General features: G+C 50.0%; 1 protein-coding gene across 1 annotated transcript in view; it reads left to right on the top strand.

The window, feature by feature from the left end:
• Positions 1–787: 787 nt before the first annotated feature.
• Positions 788–9,494, top strand: part of LOC146443938 (uncharacterized) — a 151,571-nt gene continuing 142,864 nt past the window's right edge. Inside the window, exon 1 of the mRNA XM_085049158.1 lies at positions 788–1,072. The gene's annotated coding sequence lies outside the window, so the exon portion shown is untranslated. The remainder of the gene's footprint in view (positions 1,073–9,494) is intronic.

Genomic DNA, 9,494 nt, shown 5'->3' with positions numbered 1-9,494 from the left:
TCTGTCCCGCTTGGCTCACTGCAGGTCCTGAAAGCCAGGCCACGCCAGAAATGCTGCTGCAGAGCTCAGGAGCCTCATTTCTGGCTTTTTCTCTGGTATGAAGAGTTATGGGGCTGCTGGGAGAGCTGATGCTTGCACCTATACAGAGCTGGCCAAGCTCCCACCTGCCCTGCTCCCATCCCACCCACAGGACTCCCGTGGGAGTTCCTGCCACAGTGGTAGGGAGGAAGCCAAGAAAGAAACATTCCTCCAGCTCTTTTCTTTTTTTCTCCTTTTCCCGTCAGGGTTACCACCCTCTCTCACCACTCCTACGGAGAGGTCTGAAGTCTCACTGAATCAGCAGTTGTGAATATTATCTGGGCCGTTAATGGTTTGCATCTTTTTGCATGAAAGGGTAAAATCACTTAGGGACACACACACACTCTGAAAAGATCACATATAGTAACGAATCCAAGCAGGGCGAAAAAAAAAAGGTTGTAATGTTCATGAATTCCAGATGATGACTTTTTAAATCCCCAAGAAGGCAGTGAAATTGTTTGATTGTTCTTGTTAATTATTGGACTTGTCCCAGTATCAAATATTTGTAGAAGATAAGACTTCCCTCGTGGAGATGAATAATAACCGAACTTGCTCTTCTTTGAGCAATTTGGCTCAGGGTGCGGATTTCTGCGTTTCCCACTCTCAGGCTCGAACCCCGTCCAGCCGGCTTCTGCGCCTCGGAAAAGCACGTGTACGAACCGCTCCATTAAAAATAAAAGACCCCGTAAGTAAACAAGGGAGAGAGCGAGCGAGAGGCAGACCCGGTACTTGCAGAGCGTGACTTTATTAGCGGCAGGGTCCCCGCCACCCCTCCCAGCCCCGGGCTGCGCCCGCCGTCCCCCCGCAGCCCCGGACCGGCTCGCAGGGCTGCCTCGGGAGCGGACAGAGCCGGCGGTGCTGCCCAGAGCAAAGCGCAACTCCCCCGCACCCAGCCGCGCGTACCCGCGGGTCGCCGGGGGCTGGCGGGGCCAGCTGGGGACACGGCTGCGCTGCCCCGAGCAGCGGGGCCGGAGGAGAGCAGGAGCAGCAGGAGGTAACCGCGGGCTCCGGGGCGCGGGCGGACCGGGAGACGGGCGCTCGCTGCTCCTGCCTGGGGAGCGGGGACACGGCGGGGCTGCCGGCCCCTCCGCCCCGGGCACGGCTGCCAGGAGCGCGGAGAGCCGCCGTCCTGCCGGCCCCCGCAGGCCGCTGAGGTAACCCCCGGGGTGACACCGGGGGGCTTCGAAACGCCGCCTCATCTTCGGCGCCCGCGGGAGAGCGCGGAGAGGAAGGGCGCGGTGGGACCCCAAACTTCTGCCTCCCGCTCGGGTTCCTGCGGCCGGCCGGGGGTCCTGGGAATGCAGCGGGAGCTGGGGAGAGGGGAGGGGATGCACGGCGTCCCCACGGGCGGCCGGGCATGTGCGCGATCGCCGTGACAGGGTCTGTCGGTGCGGGAGGTGCCAGCGGACACGCACACGCCCACGGACACGCAACTCTCGGCGTGTTTACTCCGAGCAAAAGGGCGGGAGGGGGAACCGCTCTCCGGGAAGGGAGCCGGGAGAGATGTCCCCGGGACCCGCGACAGCCCCGCTCGGTGAAGAAGTTCCCGGGAAGGGCTCGGTGCCGGCGCCGCTGTGAACCGCTGGCTGTACCGGCGGACAGCCGCCGCCCCCGCTCCCTGCGCGGGCAGCGAGGATGAGGACGGCGGCGGTGGCGATGGCCGTTCGCGGGGGCGGCGGGAGCGTCACTTACCGGTGGCCGCCACGCAGGGCCGCCCCGGTGCGCGGCGGGGAGGAGGTCGGGATGGTCTGAGGCAGCCCCGCCGCGCCGGGGGGACTCCCCGCGCAGCCCCCTCCCCGCTGTCACCATCTCGCCTTCCTCCTCCTCCTCCGCCTCCACCTCCTCCTCCTCCTGCCTGCCGGGGTGCCGGCGGCGGCCAGGCGCGGCGCGGCGAGCCTCTCCTCCCCCATTGTTCCCGGTCTCACTCTCCCTCTCCTTTTTTTTTTTTCCCCTTTTGTTATTTGCACTCGCATTGTGTTGTTTGTCTGTGAAGCCGCCTCATGACCAGCCAAGGGATTTCACCTCGTCCTTGAGAGACAGAGAGCGAGAAGGGGGAAGGGGTGGGAAGAAAGGGGGAGAGAAAGGAAGAGCTCACCAAACACCCATCTCCCGGTCCCTCCCCGCACCTCTGGCTCTCCCCACCCCGCCAGTGTCTCACTTAGCACCCCGCGCCCGGAGGAGACATGACAGACAGCGGGTAGGTGCGCGACCGCCGCCGTTTTAACTTTGTTCCTCGCCGCGGCCGCTGCCGGGGGCGTTCGGCGCTCGCTGCCCCGCGGGGCTCCGGGGCGGGCGGGGTGGGCGCCGCCGGCGGGGCGGGGGAGGCGGCGGGGCCGGCTGTCAGCGCAGCTCGGCAGCCTTCCTCCCGGCCGCTCGCACACCTCCCGAAGTTTGGCACAACTTGTCACGCCCCCCCCTTTCCTCCTCCTCCTCCTCCTCCTCCTCCTGCTGCTCCTGCTCCTGCTGCTGCTCCTGCCGCCGGGGCTGGGGGCGGGCGGGGGCGGTCCGGCCGCGGTGCCCGCGCGTGTGCGGAGGGGCAGCGGCTGCTCCGCGCCCTGCCCGGGCATGGCTCAGCCCTCGGGATCCCGGCGGAGCCGGCGGACAGGAAGCTTTAAATTATTGTAATTGCCTCTCCGTGCGTGAGTGCCGAGCGGCGGCGGCCGCCGCGCCGCTGCTGGGGAGCGCGCAGGGGCGAGCGGGGGGCACGGCGGGCTCGGCAGCGGCACCGGGGCGGGGGGCGCCGGCATGAGCACCTTCCCGTGTTTCTGCGAGGCGCCTTCCTCGCTTCTGCCCGAGCAGGAGGGTGGCTCTGTGGAAGGGGCTGAAGGCTCTCGGTTCGCTCGTTCCGGCTCTTTTCCCCTCAAAAGATAAACGGGTCATGGGGAAAAAGCGACTTCCCGGTCAGGGTGCGGAGCGTGGCCTCGCTCGTCCCCGCGGGCCCCCAGGCTCTGGCTGTGGGAGCGAGCGCTGCCTTCTCTGAAAAGTTAGGGGACTTTATTCCAGCCCGACTGCGATCCTAGAATAACCGGAGCCGCTTGCCGGGAGGAACGTGATCGGCTTTTCCCAGGGGATGGCATGCTGCCTCAGCCCTGTACTTTGGTCAAGGGTAGAACCAATAGCGAGCTGTGGGATTTTGGGTAATAAGTGTGGGAATCTGCAAGAGGAGTAGGTCTAAGAGTGATTTGTTTTCTTACTGCTCATGAATAATGGCCTCGAGCTTTTTTTTTTTTTTTTTTTTTTTAAAAAACCCAACCGAAAAACAGCAGGCCAACGAAATAGGCACGTGGGAGACTTGTAGGCGTTCAACATCGCAGTCATCATCATCAACAATAATACAGTGGAGACGTCCAGGAGGACAGTGTCTGATGAGAACTGTTTTTTGTGAGAGGCTGGTATCACATGCTGGCACAGGTAGCTTTTGCCATCGTTGCTAACATTGACCTCTTCTAAAAGGGAAGCTAGCAATATCCTAAAATTAGAGAGAAAATGTTTTTAGTTGATTTCTTTACTTTTAATAGCGCTGCATTTCACTCCATCTCTGTCAAAGAATGAAAAATTACATTTAGTTCAGATTAGGAAAGGAAGTTTGATTCCAGCTGCAGAACTGTAGGATAATGTGTCCTGGCTTTCATCCTTCCAGTTTAAATCCAGCTAGCTGTGTGCAGCTTTGCTGAAGTGAGCCACTCAGATTAAAAGGCAGCTTCTTATGAGGAGCTAGTACAAAGTTTTTCGTCCAAGTATTTTATCACCTGAAACTTACCTGAAAACAGCTACTTGTATCTGCTGCTCTTAAGCCTTGCCAGACCTGGAATATACATTATTGCCTCAGAACTTAATTCTTTGTCCTTCAAGCTATACCATTTACAGCTATCAAACTGGAATTGCAAAGGGAGGTTTTTAAAATTTGGCTATAATATCTGTCCAGGTTAGAGCCAGCTTTGTTTTACAAGGCTTCTGGAGCTGAAGAGGGAAAGGCTGGCACGGATGTATTGCATCTTGCGAATGGATAGCATGTCTGTTCTGACATGATTTGAACATGAAAACCCAATAAACACATGGTCATTATGCATGGAAATCTCACAGCAGAGCTTTCTGCTTGCACTTAGACTGTTTTGGTTGAGAGTTACACTATAAGGAGCACAAGACTTGAAAGCTGCAAGTGGCTTGTGTAAACAGATGGACATTTGAGATGTATTGATGGTTTCAAGTTAATTCAGTTAACATGTGGGTGCACATGTATTTAATTTAGCCTAGTATGAGTTTTTGTAAGCAATCGAAGCTCATACATGCTTTTTAGAAAGAGAATAAGAGCCTGTGGATTTTGTCTATAGGTGTTGGAGCTACAGCTGTAGAGGTTCTTAGGGACTGGGATCATCCTGTTATTGTGCTCTTGTAGGCCCAGGTGAGACTTAGAGTTTTTCACTGAAGTTCACAGGTAGCTTGCAGAAGAATTTTGAACTAGTAAGGTACTCTGTGCTGAGAAAACATAAAAGTGCTTAAGCACATCTTGCTGTACTCTTATCGTTCGTGCTGCTTGCCAGAACCAGTTAGGTTGAGCAATATCATTAAACTGTCAGCCCTATTGTTTACAATGGGATAGTTCCTCAATGCTCAGGATGAAGAAACCCAACAGTTTTCTGTTGCTCATGGTAAAAAACACAGCGCTGCGTTCCAGGAAGGTTTGTAAGTGGAGGAGCTCTCGCTGCAGAAAGCACGGGAGGAGACTGGGATTTGGCATCTCTGGCAGTGCTGCTGTACAGCAGCGTGTGTGCAGGAGCTTTGTTTTTGCCTGCAGTTCCTACTTACCCTGAGATAAAACACTCTGATGTTGGCATATGATACACCAAAAAAACTAGATCGTTTGTTGAAAAATAAGAACTCCAGCATTTAGGAGAAAGTAAATGAACAGTCCTTCTAAAAATACAGCAGTATGCTAAAATATTGCCAAAGCACTGCTCTGACGCTGTTGTAAGCTGTCATATTTTTTGACCATTATAAATAGATTAGTATTATTGCAGGGATTTTTTTCGTATTAGCAAAGAAGTTTTCTTTTTCCTGTTTTCAACATGAGTATCCTCACATGTTCCCTGAACAGGCAGAGCTGTGCTCACACGGCAGGCAGTGGGAATGCTGCTGGTGGGGAAATGGGCATCTGGGCCCTGCTGGAATGGCCCTTGTAAAGCCTTTAAGTCTCCTGTACTGTAAGTTCAGCAGTTTTTGTAATCTGTTTTGCTTATATTCTCCATATCTTCAAGACATTAGAGGCAGTCCAGTTAATCACTTAGGATACATTATGTAGTCAAGTTCAGACCCAAATTTGGTTTAGACAGCATTTGAATTGAGGCTTGAAACAAGAGTGAGCTCCTTTCCAGCAGCACTGAAGCACTGGGGGATTTGGGGAGTTTTCTTTCTTTTTCATGTTTTGCCCAGACCCTGAGTAAATTTTCTTTCCGTTTTCTGACCAAAGAGTAGGACTAGGGCAATCAGCAGCCAATTCTGTTACATTTTGGGAAATTTGCTAACAGACAACATTCAGGTCAAGGTCAGGGCATTAGGTTTGCACTCTGCTGCTGGTCGTGCTGCACTTCCACCTTCTTTGGGCACTGTGTGGAGAGTGGAGGCTGCAGGTAAAGTTGATTTCCAATGACTTATGTGCAGTGTAGTCCTTGTGGTGCTGGCTGCACTGATGGACATCCTGGATAAGTGTCCGAGATTCGCTCTTGCAGCGCCTTTCCCCAGGTCTCAGCCTTTCCAGGCACGTGGTGAACGCCCAGGCACATGCACAGTACGCTCTGTATGTAAAGTGTGATGTCTGAACAAGTTTCCATTGCTTACAGAGCACTCATCCTTTCTGGCTGCACAGGTTTCTAGGTGAGGAGACCATACACTTCATGGCAGCTTGAGGAGGGTCTCCTGTAATATTTCTGACAGCTTTATTTTCTGTCTCCTCCAGCCTCTTTCTTTTCCTTTGAGCTGCAAGCATAGATTGAAACGCAGGTAATACATAAGAGGATCCTTTAATATCGGCTATTTTCAGAGGCACAAAGGACAATTACTTTCTCTTCCTACTAACCTCCTGCTGGCTTGCTAGCTGCTTGGGAGGCTAGTGATTTTAAGAATGCCACTTTACCCAGTGCATCAAATACGGAGCAAATCTTTGCTCACCAAGATCCCAGTTCCTACATCCCGTGGTAACACCAAAAATTGAACTTGAGTGGCCCAGAGCGCCAGCTCCTACTGTGAAGACTCATACAACCATCAGCACTTTTGAGAGTTAAATTTGATCCATTGGCCCTGAGCAGTGCTGACAATTGCCAGCTAAAAGACCTTTCAGTGAATTGTCCTTTAATAGAAGTCTTCCCCCCCCACCCCCTCCATTTCCTGTTGTTCTTTTAAATAAAAAGAAATCCTGGTGACAAAGCTAAAGTGTATTCTGTGATTATTGTTTGGAGAATGAGGTGTTTGCCTATATTTCAAGGAAATTAATTGCCTGAAAATTGCAGGTCAGAGTTATTTTACAAGGATAGTATTCTTCACTACTGCAAAATTTCAAGGAAAAGGCCTCACACTATTTAAATTATATATTTATGTACTTCTATTTGATCCTTTGAATGATTATAGTTAAAATACATAGGAAAGTCAGTACTGTATTAATACTGTATTGGTGTGAGAAAGGACACTGAACATTTAGACCAATCTATTTTGGATTTTTTAGCACGTCCCGAGAGAAACTGAGCAGGCTCAGTTGGCAAGTGCAATTTGATGACATTTGGTAGCTCCTGCAAGGAGCAGACTTTTACAGAAGAGGAGCCAAATAAAACCACATCCCATAGAGGAGTGATTTCCATTGTTGTCTCCTGGTGCCTAGAAAGGCAGTCCAGGTTTTACTTGAAATGAGTCCAAAATGTCTTGGGAATGCTCATGTCTAGTTCAGCAGGCTAGAATTGCCCTGTATGTGCAGAACTTGCCTTGGCTAGTCCAGGCCTAGTAGGATGCTTAAGGTATAACTGGAGTATTACTAAAATTGTGTTTAAGGTCTTACTACTGCTCTTAGTGGCAGTGATGTTGATGTATTTAAATTAATTTAATCCCAGATTCTCAGCACTGTCTCTTGGGTTAGGCAGGCTAGAAGGCTGGCTAGGACAGCAAAGAGCTGATGGGATAGCTGTTCATAGCTGGGCTCCTCCTCCTTTGAGTTGCTTTGCTTTTTGGAGGAGAAAGGACAAAGTTGAGTTAAGCTTGCTCTGCTCAGAAGCTTTGAAACATGTAAATATGGCTTGCAGTATCTTTAGTTTCTATTGGGAGTAAGTGAACAAAACACGTTTAAATTCGACTGTGTGCCATATTGTGGTTTGTAGCAGTCAGTCTAAAGATACATTTAATTAAACTAGTTCAATTTTTAAACTAGGATTATGGAGTCTACTTTTTACACTGCTATAAAATCCTTGTGTATGAGTAAGCTTTCAGTGTAATGAAAAAGGCTGGGGGACACCGTTGTGATCCTCAGCTAACCAATTAAATATTTACTTAATAAGGACCTAAAAGTTAATTTTGCAGTCCATTTTTTAAAATGAAAGCAAAATACCTATTATATGGCTAAGTCAGTGCCGTTAGTCAGTGAATAGAAGAGTTGCTTTTCTTAGCTGGGAACACCATTTTAATGTCACAACTGACCTTCTAGCAGAGATTAGTCCTAATAGACCAGGTTTATACTGAAAAAGATTCAGAAACCATTAGAGAAGAGAAGAAAATTAGAAAATGAATGGTTTTCGAGTGATTTCAGAGCAGATTGAATTAATGCCAGATACTGACTTCTGTATTAAAGAATTTTTTACAGAAACAGAGAAAGTACCTATTCTGTGACAGTGATTACTCCACCAAATCACACTCTGGTCTCCTCCACTGACTCTGGAAGGAGCCTGGGGACATTGAGGTACCCAGGGAAAGGCAGCTGTTGTGGTTCTCCATGTGCTGTCCTTACGTGGCATCCAGGAACATAAAACTCTCTTTTCACTGAGGTGAGCTTCCTCCTTATGCCATGGCATTAAAGATCATGCTACTCATGTTGATATATAGACAAATGCATAAATAATACCAAGAAATGCAGTTCATGTGTCAATTTTCCTTCTGTTTAAAAACAAATTGAACACACCTGCTAGGAAGGTATGCAAAATATATGAGAAGTGTATTAAGTCACAGAAAAGGGAATGTGTTAATGCAATATTCTGCTTTACAGATTCAAATCTGGAAGAAGAGTGTGTTCAGTAGGAGATACTGTGCTCCAGACTGATTTTATATCTGTAATTGTATGCAGGCAGCTGCCAGGAGCAGGACGGAACGATTCTGAGGAAACCAAGCAATTTGTTGCAATTCCCGGGAAAGGGGGTTTGTTTAGTGGCACCATGGAGAACTAAGTGCGTGTGGTTGAGATTTACAAATACAGGACAATTAATTAGTTCAGGTTTGGGAGTCACAGAGATTGCTTGGTTGGTGTGTGCACAAGCAGGGTGAGCATGGAGTTCTCGATGGAACTTGTTGCCGAGATGCGTTTCGAGCCTCCTGCAGACAGAAAAGACAGAGCTGGGATAGAGACAGTGAAGTGCTTGTCACTTCTGTAAAACAGTTTCCAATTGAAACCTGAAATTATATATAATGAGGCATTCCCATAAACAAGGTTGCCGTAGGTAAGTAGCAGTTTGCACAGGATGATGGAAGTTTTGCCACTGTGGAGGAATAATATTAATTCTCATGAGAGACTACAAATGAGTAAATGCTGATGAATATGTACAAATGCGTATGTGTGAATTTAGTGCTTCTGAAAGGCAATTGACAGTTCTGGAAGCTGAAGGCCTCTCTTTGCCAGCAAAGTGCCATGGAGGAAAGCAGCCCAGTGGAAGTGTGTGGTGATCCCCTGGGATGTGTTCTGTGCGGGCAGGGGTGAGGATGGGGGTCAGGTCTGCACCCACTCAGGGCTCTCAGTCACAACTATGTGGAGTGGAATCTCCAAACACACGTCCAGTAAATGCCCAACACCTTTAAATCACGTGCTTGGGAGCTTCATATGGCTGCTTGCCTCCTGCCCCAGTCACAAGACACCATTAGACCAACATCTCGCTCCGTGCAAGATGTGGTCTTTGATGGAGAGCAGTGCCTGTGTTTGTATGAGGAGTGATGGAGGGGAGGCAAGTAAGACAGTCTTGCACCTTCTGCACATGTCCTGCTGCTCTTTTAATAACTCATGCGCTGCGCTGGCACAGAAAGTGGCTCCTAGTGAGAAGTAACAAGCTGAAATGGGGTAGAAAATGGAGAAACCAGGAGATTCTAATCCTTAAAGTATATTGGAGGTAAAGGCGTGGGTCCTGTGGTGTGAATAGCAGCAGCAGTTGCATACCCAAGCACCTCTGCAATGCATGCAA

Source organism: Lichenostomus cassidix, chromosome 1Aa, assembly GCF_008360975.1.
Source record: "Lichenostomus cassidix isolate B80296 chromosome 1Aa, HeHo_3.0, whole genome shotgun sequence".
NCBI lineage: Eukaryota > Metazoa > Chordata > Aves > Passeriformes > Meliphagidae > Lichenostomus > Lichenostomus cassidix.
Note: the sequence above shows the minus strand (reverse complement) of the source record. Positions and strands in the feature narration are given on the sequence as shown.